Source organism: Phodopus roborovskii, unplaced genomic scaffold (assembly GCF_943737965.1).
Source record: "Phodopus roborovskii unplaced genomic scaffold, PHOROB, whole genome shotgun sequence".
In the NCBI taxonomy this organism is placed as follows: Eukaryota; Metazoa; Chordata; class Mammalia; order Rodentia; family Cricetidae; genus Phodopus; species Phodopus roborovskii.
The window spans coordinates 521068-530677 of record NW_026126651.1 but is presented as its reverse complement, the minus strand read 5'-3'; the positions used below and the strand labels follow the sequence as shown (position 1 = coordinate 530677).

Below are 9610 nucleotides of genomic sequence, written 5' to 3'. Positions count from 1 at the left end.
TGACATGGCAGCCACACCAAGTGTATTTCCTTGTCCCTGATTTGACTTTACTAACAGTGTGGTTTGTGTATCATTTTGCCATGTTCCCTTTGTGACCACATAATTGAGCCTGTGTCTTTGCTGTTTTGCAAGTGTCTGAGTTTCTAGAACAGTAAGGCTTGTGTGAGGGTGCTTGGCCCCAGCATAGCCTGAAACACTTGCTGAATATCATGCTGTGTGTTAGGGAAGGGGGAAAAACCATGACTGTGCATGCAAAGGATGATAATCTTTCTCCTTATTATTTTTAAACTTTATTGCCCAAATACAATGTGAAATGGGTATTTTTAAATATATTTATTTTTTATTTTACATATTGATCCCAGTTCCCTTTCCCTCCTTCCCTCCTTCCCATGCTCTCCCTGATCACCCCCCCCCCCCGTCCCATTCCCCCACACATACATTCCACAGGGAGGATGATGCTTTCCAGGAGGGATCATCAAAATCTGTCAAGTCATTTGGAGTAGGATCTAGGCCCTCCCTCCTGTCTCTAGGTAAGGGAGCATCCCTCCATGGGGAATATGCTCCCATGTGAAATGAGTATTTTTGAGATGCCTGATAATGTCACCGTGGAAACATTCTGAAAGCATTTGCATCGTGCTGACTTTTCCATTTGTCAGTGATAAGAAACTGACTGAGCTGTGTTGTTACAGACATTGGTATCATTTGAGGGTGAGATTGCGGACCTCAGCCAGGAGTGGGTGGTCTCTGGACCCTGCCCAGAGACATCTATACCAGTGTACAGCACAATGTGTGGCTGGCTTGGGGATCTAAGGTAGGCTTAACTAAGGATTTCTTTCCTTCTCTTTTCGGAATACGGTATAGTTATCAAATGTGTGTCAATTTTACCCCCTTGGCTTGTTCTGGGAACACCACCAAGTATTTTGCATTTATTTAGAAATGTTAACTTTTTAAAAATAAACCCTTAGGAATTTCATTTAATCACCACTAAAACCTAAGACTTTCCATATCCTTTCCATTTACAGGACAGTTCTTTCCAGCTATCATCCTAGGAGGGAGAAAGGAAATGAGGTGTGTGAAGGGCTGACAAAACCCCACATTAGAGGTGTCAAGGTCAGAGATAGATTTCATTTGAGGACCACCATCTGTTACTTCACTTATCCTATCCCCCAGAGGTGAACATGTAGGCTATCTCCCTGTCTTAAAGAGGATGAATGTTGCTGTGATGAGATAATCATCATCATCATCTTAGGGGAGAAAGGGTTTCCTCTCATTTTACAGCCTCCAGACCACCATCCAGGGAAGTCCAGACAGAAACTCAGGGCAGGAACCTGGACGCCAAAGCTGATGCAGAAGCTGATGACAAGGGCTGCTTACTCAACCCACTTTCTTATACAACCCAGGACACCTGCTGCCCAAGGGTGGCACCACCCACAATGGGCTGGCCCCTCCACACCACTCATCAGTCAAGATAATGTTCCACCAACCTGCCTACAGGCCAGTCTTATGAAGGCTTTTCTTATTGAGGTTCCCTTTTCTCAGATGGCACTAACTTTTGTCACCTTGACATTACAATTTACCCATGACACCCCCTCTCCCAATTTTTATAAGCAACAATATAAGTCATTTTGTTATACATGTGGAATACGGGGGTAAGACTTCTTCAAAATTGAGTCCTGGGTAGTTAGCTGACCTGGTCATGGAAGTATGTGGAATTACACAGCCTTTGCCAGTACACAATCACACATGCAAATGAATTTGTATTCACACATCTTAACTGTCATCATTAGATATATTAGACAGACTCCTCATTCTGAATTTAGTCTAATAGCTACATAGAGTACCTCATCACTTCTCATAGCTGACCCAATTCATATACAATGCTTTTTGTATCTCCTTTTATGCCAAGTAGTGCCCTGACCAGCGTGGCCTAGTTATTCGTGGGTTGAGGTGGGCTAGAACCTGAAAATAATGGGAGAGAAAGAAGGAAGGAGACCAAGCAATCTTTGTCAAGGTCTCACTTTATTAAGCACAAAGAGGGGTTTTTAAAGCCAAGCAGGGAGGAAATGGGGAGGGGTAGCTGTGCTGACTCTGGGGCTCTGGCAGTTATCTCAGACCATGCTATCTGCTTATCTCAGTTCCTGAAGTAAACAGACTGCCTTTCAGCAGTTTCCTATTTTGCCAAGATAAGGCTCAGCTAGAGCTAAGGAGTAAACAACTTTGCAAGAGGATGTGGCTCAAGGCTGGCTGTGACTCGAGGCCGGCTCCCAACATCTCCCTATTTTATTATTTTTATGGAGGGTCTGTCTTAGGCTACACGGTGGGCTCCCACAATCGGGACACTGGGGATGGGCTTGTCACTATGTGACGAATGGGTAGGACCTCTGTCTTAGGCTACATAGGGTGCATCTGCCCTCAGCACTCAAGGACATAGTCAAAAATCAGGTGAGTCAGGCAAGATGAGTGGGCTCCTGAGAGACGGTCCTATGCTACTCCCATCGTTGAGGGAAGCCGAAGAGGAGGGTCCGCATCTGCTTTGTGGCACCGCGATACTCCCATCATTGACGTCTCCATATTTGAGAGAACCAGGTCCTCTGTTGTTTGAGTCCTGTGAAATCAAGTCCTTGTCTAGGGGGATCAGGACTGGCATTGTCACCATCCTCATCAGGTTCCTCAGAGGAGCCCTGTTCCTTTTCCAAAAGCTGAAGGTAGTATACAGAAATAGGTTTTTTGAGCATGGAATCAATTTGAGTTTTGATCAATTGAGTTAATTTCTGGAATGCCCAAGGCCCTAAAGTCAGCAGCAGCAACAATCCCACAAATAGTCCCAGGAGAGAAGGAAGCAGGGTAGAAAGCCAAGGGGAGGTAGAAAACCAATTTTTATACCAGGACTCAGCCTGTTCCCCGTTGTTTACCTTCCTCAAGACTTTTCTGCACTCTATCTAAGCTGTCTTCCACTAAGCCAGTCTTATCATCATAAAAGCAACATTCATCTTTGAGTGCTGCACAAATTCCTCCTTGTTGTAAAAACAATAGGTTTAAGCCTTGTCTGTTCTAGAGAATGACCCCTGAGAGAGAGAGAGAGAGAGAGAGAGAGAGAGAGAGAGAGAGAGAGAGAGAGAGAGAAGAGGTAATTATGCTTCTGAGGTCTCAGCCACCGGTCCTCATTTTCTCCCTGCAAGAAAACACAAACATGCGCGACCCCCCTCAACCCCATATTTAGGAGAGGGTAGGTCCCTTTCCATAGTCTCATGCATGGATCTTTCCATTTGATTTGAGTAAAAGTCTCTTGAGTTCCATCATATCAGAATCTGTCTGCCACAGATTGCTCATAGGCCTCCACATTCAAAAAATTTAAAATGAAGAGTGCATGATTTAATGTATCATGTGGAGACTGGGGACACGACTCCCTTCTCCTTGTAAGCTGCATTTTTAAGGAGCTATGAGCACGTTCCACAATTCTTTGCTCTTGAGGATTAGAAGGAATGCCTGTTATGTGTTTAATTTTTTTATTGGGCACAAAATGTTGAAATGCTTTACTAGTATATTCAGATCCGTTGTCTGTCTTTATAATTTTTTGGAACGCCCATGTAAGCAAAACATTTTAAATAGTGACATCACATGCTTAGTGGCTTCTCCAGTTTGTGCAGTGGCCATCAAGAAGCCTGAATATGTAAATTGTCACATGCATATACATTAATCTGCCAAATTTTGCAATATGAGTAACATCCATTTGCCATAAATGATTAGGAAGCAGGCCTGAGGGTTTACTCCTATATTACTGGTAAATATTGTGGGCACACATCGCATTGTTTGACAATTTGTTGAGCAGTCTCTGTAGTTAAACCAAACTCTTAGAGTATTACTATTTTGATGATGACACCACCTTCTTAGGGGAGGCTGACAAATGAATCCAATATACAGGGCCATTTTGCCTGAGTCCGGGTGTGAGGGTCCACGCCCTCTTCTGGTCTTTCATAGCCAGTGGGTCGGGAAGTTTGAATGAGCTCTTGTAAGACCCACAAAGCACAGTGACTCTCTTTATAATGAATGGCACTTTGAATTTGCCCAAACAGTAATTTAACCTGATTATTACTAGTTCCAATGTATGGAACTGTCTCTAAAACCTGAAGAGCTCTGAAAACATAATGACTATCAGTATGAGTTAAATGAATCATTCATTAGAAGCTAAAAAACTATTGCAACAGCTTGTAACTCAACTATCTGAGCTGAAGCTGGATCTGTCTGTACTACATAGTCTTTTCCCATCAATAAATAATATAAGCTGCTTTTCCATCCAAAGAACCACCAGGAGAAACTAACAACATTTTTTTTTATAGGATTACCCATTACAATTTTAGGGAATACAAAAAGGATGTATTAGTACAAATTGTAATAGTCTATAAACTGATTATCAATTTTTTCCAAAAACTGAGCAAAACCTGATGGACCAAAAATTGTAATTAATAAAATCTTGAAAACTTAGGCCATAAATCTATACAGAGGAAGGAAACTTCTAATGATAAAAGAAAATTAACTCCGTAAGTCAGGAGTGCCAGGGCTGGTGCCTGAGCCCACTCTCAGAAAAGGGGAGGTAACCCCTCACCATCTAAATAAACATTCCTTTGCCTGTTAATTGCTGGTTGTAAAGGTTTTGAAATAACCATTAACTTACTATTTGGTATAGGGAACATGTATTACGCTTGGTTCTCTGGCCAAATATCTCTTAGACAGCATTTTGTACCATACAAGCTACTGCTCTAAAATAAGGCTTTAACACTGAGGAAACAGGTAAATGCAATCATAACAATGGTCCCCTTTGCCATAAGACAGAAAGAATTCAGACTATGCTGTGTGGGAAGTACATAAGCCTCCCATGCTTTTGCGTAGTCAATATAGCTTATCTGCTGATGCTGGATTGCATTCTCTGATTGTAAGAGAACTTGTCTACTCTCTTCAGTTGGCTGTCTAGGTGATTTGGGATCACTATCTTCTTTTAGGCTTAAAGGTTTCAAATCACCAATAGGTGCTTTTTAAAAAAGGACATAACCATTGAAATATTTCCTAATAACTTCTGAAAATTATTTAATGATTACAAGCTATCTTTTCTAGTTTCTAATTTTTTGAGGCCTAATTTCTTTAGGATGTAACATAAGTTCCAAATACTTTGGAAAACTTTTTCTACTCTGACCTGTAAAGCTTTCATTAGCTGACCTGGTCTCATTTGCATTTTCACTGACAACTTTCTAGGTGGAGGGCCTAACAGGGCTGCAATTTCCTGAGGCCTCCTTTCAATAGCTTTTTTCAAATTTTACATTAACCTCCATTCTTTTAATTTATTTTTTAACCACCAGAATTTAAGAAGATTTCTATATTCTGCCCTCTGCTAAATTCTTTTGAGACACCCATACAGATTTCTCTGGCTCTCAGGCCATTCTGGCTTTGATAATTTCCTATTGTTTCGCTCTACAATACAGTCCTCCAACTGTCTTGCAGATCTCCAACCCTGACATCTCTCTCTCTCTCTTTTTTATATCCCAAACAATTCAAGTAGTACCTATTGTTGAGATTCACACATTCACATATTCACAATCAACACTTCAGACACTACCATGGGTGGCCCCAGCATACATACAGAGCATACATACATTTTTCAGCTCTCTTTTTCTCTAGGCCAAGATTAGTTTGTTGTGAAAGACCAAAAAGTGAAGTTAAATGAAGGATGGTCTGACCTGGAAAGCTAACCAATATCTGTTCCTTGGAATTTGCTAGCTTCCTCTCACCAGGCCCTGAGATAACAAGAATTCACATTGCCCCTCCTTTCCTGTGAGTCAACAGGTGGTAAATAGGGTCCTTAGGAAACAAAGAGATAGCTGTAACTCTGGTTTGCCCAGACAAGATTAATTAGCACACCCTGAGGCCCTAAGGTCTACTGACCCTAATAGCAGACCATCAGGCCTCCAAGGGTCATGTACTCAATGGACAGAGGGTCCCATCCCCTCCCTAAGCTAGTGGGTTTGCCTTTAAAAACACCTGAGCCCAGGGGAGGGGGCTTCTAGCCTGCATGCTGGAGGAGCCCGTTTGAGCAAACGTTTCCTGTTCATTTAAAGCCTCTTGCGTTTTACAGCAACTGGACTGGACATTGAGTTCTTGGGGTATCGACCGAACCTGGAAGACTCCTCATTCTGAAGGTCTTACAGTTGAAATAAAGCATCCTTAATTGAAATCTCTTATAATGGGGCTGCTATAGATAACCCTTAAATTATGAGCAATACATTCACCAGTTTCTGACAGGCTGCATTAATTTTTCTATACACTTGGCTGGGCGTTAGCCACAGCAGGAGTTCCTAAGGCTTAGGGCCTCTAGGTCCTGTTCTTTAAGTAGTCTGTTAAGATCCTCACCCACCTTTTGCCATGTCAGGGGGTGAATATCTGGTCCTTCGAGAATAAACCAAGGACAAGTTTTAGAAATGAAGGCAAAGAAAGTTATTAATTCTTTATATGAAACTCTAATTCCTCTTTCTCGAAAGGAAGACTTGAAGTCCCTAATGAACTTAACTTCCTTGGACAAATATTGACCCATTATTATTGAACGGAATGAAGGAGGACTCACCAGGAATCATGAGCGGTGAGGACAGATTCCAATTTCTTGCCTTGCTGCAGCTCCCAGGTCACCAGGTCCGGCATTCTTCTCGGTGCGCGCTACCGATTTTCTTCAGGGTTGGGGGCCTCCGTTCGGTAAAAACCCACCCTTGAGTCCTGTGTTGGGCACCACTTGCCCTGACCAGCGGGGCCTAGTTATTCGTGGGTTGAGGTGGGCTAGAACCTGAAAATAATGGGAGAGAAAGAAGGAATGAGACCAAGCAATGCTTGTCAAGGTCTAACTTTATTAGGCACAAAGAGGGGTTTTTAAAGCCAAGCGGGGAGGAAGTGGGGAGGGGTAGCTGTGATGACTCTGGGGCTCTGGCAGTTATCTCAGACCATGCTATCTGCTTATCTCAGTTCCTGAAGTAAACAGACTGCCTTTCAGCAGTTTCCTATTTTGCCAAGATAAGGCTCAGCTAGAGCTAAGGAGTAAACAACTTTGCAAGAGGATGTGGCTCAAGGCTGGCTGTGACTGGAGGACAGCTCCCAACAAAGTAGTTCCTGATTTTTTTCCCCCCTTCTGTTTTTCTCTGAATCCATTGGTTTTCTTTACGGTACTTGAGCATTAAAAATACCCTTTTTACACTTAACTAATTTGTTTGTTGATTTGAATGTGGAGATGGAGTATGCCAGTAGCCTGCTGTGTGTGCCACAGCTATGTGTGGAGGTCAGTTCCCTCCTTCCACTAGGTGTTCCCAAGATCAAACCCGGGCCCTGGGCTCAGCAGTAAGCACCTTTTCCCTCTTAGCTGTCTCGTTGGCCTTCTGTACTGGACCCTCTTTTGTCTTTTCCTCCTAATTGTGGGGCATCTCACTCGGTGTTTTCTGCGCTTCTCTTAGAGGAATTATCAGAAAGGGATCATCTGTTGAGGGTCCTCAGTTCTGTGACTTTGCTGCAGTGACTTCTGTCCCAATGCCAAAGGTGACTGTGCCTCCGCTGCATCTGGTTCTTTCTGTAGCTGCTTGGGAAGACAGTGCAGTGATGGACTCCTTCCTTCATTCTGGAAGGTCAGAAATTGGGGTCACAAAATTTGATCTATTTCCCCAGATCCTTCTGTTTTTCTGGACACCTCTTTCTTTGTTCTTGGCCTTAATGTATTTCTTTTGAGTTTGACCCCTTTTCCTTTTCTGTTGTACCCCACATTGTTGTTGTACGTATTTTATTTTCAATACATTTTGATATAAACTTAAAGCTATTCTGCTCACCCACAAAGCCCAACTCAGTATGAATGTTTGTGCAATAGGAAGATGAAACTAACCAGAAACTGCCAATTGTCCTGTATTTAGAAACTATATTAATTAAAATTTCATTTCACTTTAACCAAATCAAGACATTCCATTGATTTTCCTTCCATAGGCACCTCATAAAACTTTTCCTTTTAGGGGCTAGAGAGATGCCTCATATGTTAAGGGTGCTTGGTGCTCTTGCCAAGGACCTATGTTCAGTTCCTAGTACCCATATTACATCTCACAACCACACCAATTGAAACTCTAGTTCCAGGGATCTGACACCCTCTTATGTCCTTAGGCAAGCTTGGAAGCTTGCCTAAGTGTCCATTGAGTTGACTTTTGGAAGATATTTGTGTACCTCAAGAATAGAATGGAAGGGCCTTCCCAGTGATGTTGCGAATGAAGATGTGTGAGATGTTTAGGAAGTGGCCAGGGTGTGGATGCTGTACTCACGCAGAACACATATATACATGCAGACAAAACACACATACACATAAAATAAAAATAAATAAAATCTTTTTAAAAGGAAAGTTTCCTGTTTAACCATCCTCTGTAGAGTTCCAACCCTTTGTTTTCTGTCACTGTTTGCCCAAAGAAGGACTACGTAAACAAGCTTTGAAATTGTAATGAGGTTAGGTTTAAGGTGAGGCAGGCACCTTGTCTCCTTCTTCCTGATATTTCCAGGGAATGGCCTATAAGAAGCAAGCAGTAGACACGTGGGAAACAAAGAAATGAGGGAAACTCAGAGTTCTCTCAAGGTTTCCTTCACAAATGTGATAAAAAAGGAACTGGAGTGTACAGACTTACTTGGGAATAACCCATCAGTGAAACAATGGTATTTGAGATGACTGGAGAAATTCTGTCATTTTGCTCAAGTACTGATGGAGGAGGCTCTGGCTCACAGTGTGGGTTCCTTTATACTTCGAATGAATACTTAGTGCAACATCAAGACATTGTCGGAGCTTGGAGGATGGGTATCAGCAGGTAGAAATACTTGTATAAGTGTGAAGACCTCAGTTCCACCTGCAGAACCCACCTAAAGGCAAGTACAGTATCCATAATCCCTGACACACATTCCCAAAGTGTGATAAAAGAATCTCTGGAAATTCTCAGGCCAAGTAGCCTAGCAAACACAACAGCAATTAACGGATCCTATCTCAAAAAGGGTCTAAGGTAATGACTGACACTCAAGGTTGTCTTCTGGTATCCACACATGAGCCATGGCATTTGTGCACATGCACCTATATGAGCATGCACACACATGCCTATACATTAAAATGCTTTGAAAATTTGGCTGTCAGAACTAGATAGGGGATAGACAGTTTCAGATACCCAAATATGAGTTGTAATGAGATTGATGAATGAGAGTGCAGGGCTTGTGGAAGCTTGGAAGCTTGCCTAAGTGTCCATTGAGTTGACTTTTGGAAGATATTTGTGTACCTCAAGAATAGAACGGAAGGGCCTTCCCAGTGATGTTGCGCATGAAGATGTGTGAGATGTTTAGGAAGTGGCCAGGGTGTGGATGCTGTGTATGAGGAGTGGCAGTTGAGAGAAGGGTTCAGATAATTAAGGGTGAAATGTAAGATGACTTGAATGACCTTGTTCTTGAGTATCTATCAGGGAAGGAGTGGATCTGTGAGGGGAACGAGGAAGACCTCACTTTTTACAATTGTAGTGCTCTGGGCAGGACACAAAGCCCTGTGGGTGCGGGATAAAAGACACAATTGCGGAGCCATACC

The 9610-nt window shown here is 42.5% G+C and overlaps 1 long non-coding RNA gene across 2 annotated transcripts; it reads right to left on the bottom strand.

Moving 5' to 3' along the window:
* Positions 1-2000: 2000 nt before the first annotated feature.
* LOC127213859 (uncharacterized) lies at positions 2001-7110 on the bottom strand. Of its 2 annotated transcripts, none has more exons than XR_007833676.1 (2): positions 6611-7110; positions 2001-3065 (listed from the first exon to the last, which is right to left on the bottom strand). It is a non-coding gene; the product is annotated as an uncharacterized LOC127213859 (long non-coding RNA). The 2 variants fall into 2 exon arrangements; XR_007833677.1 differs by having other exon boundaries at positions 2001-2605.
* Between the last annotated feature and the right edge of the window lie 2500 nt (positions 7111-9610).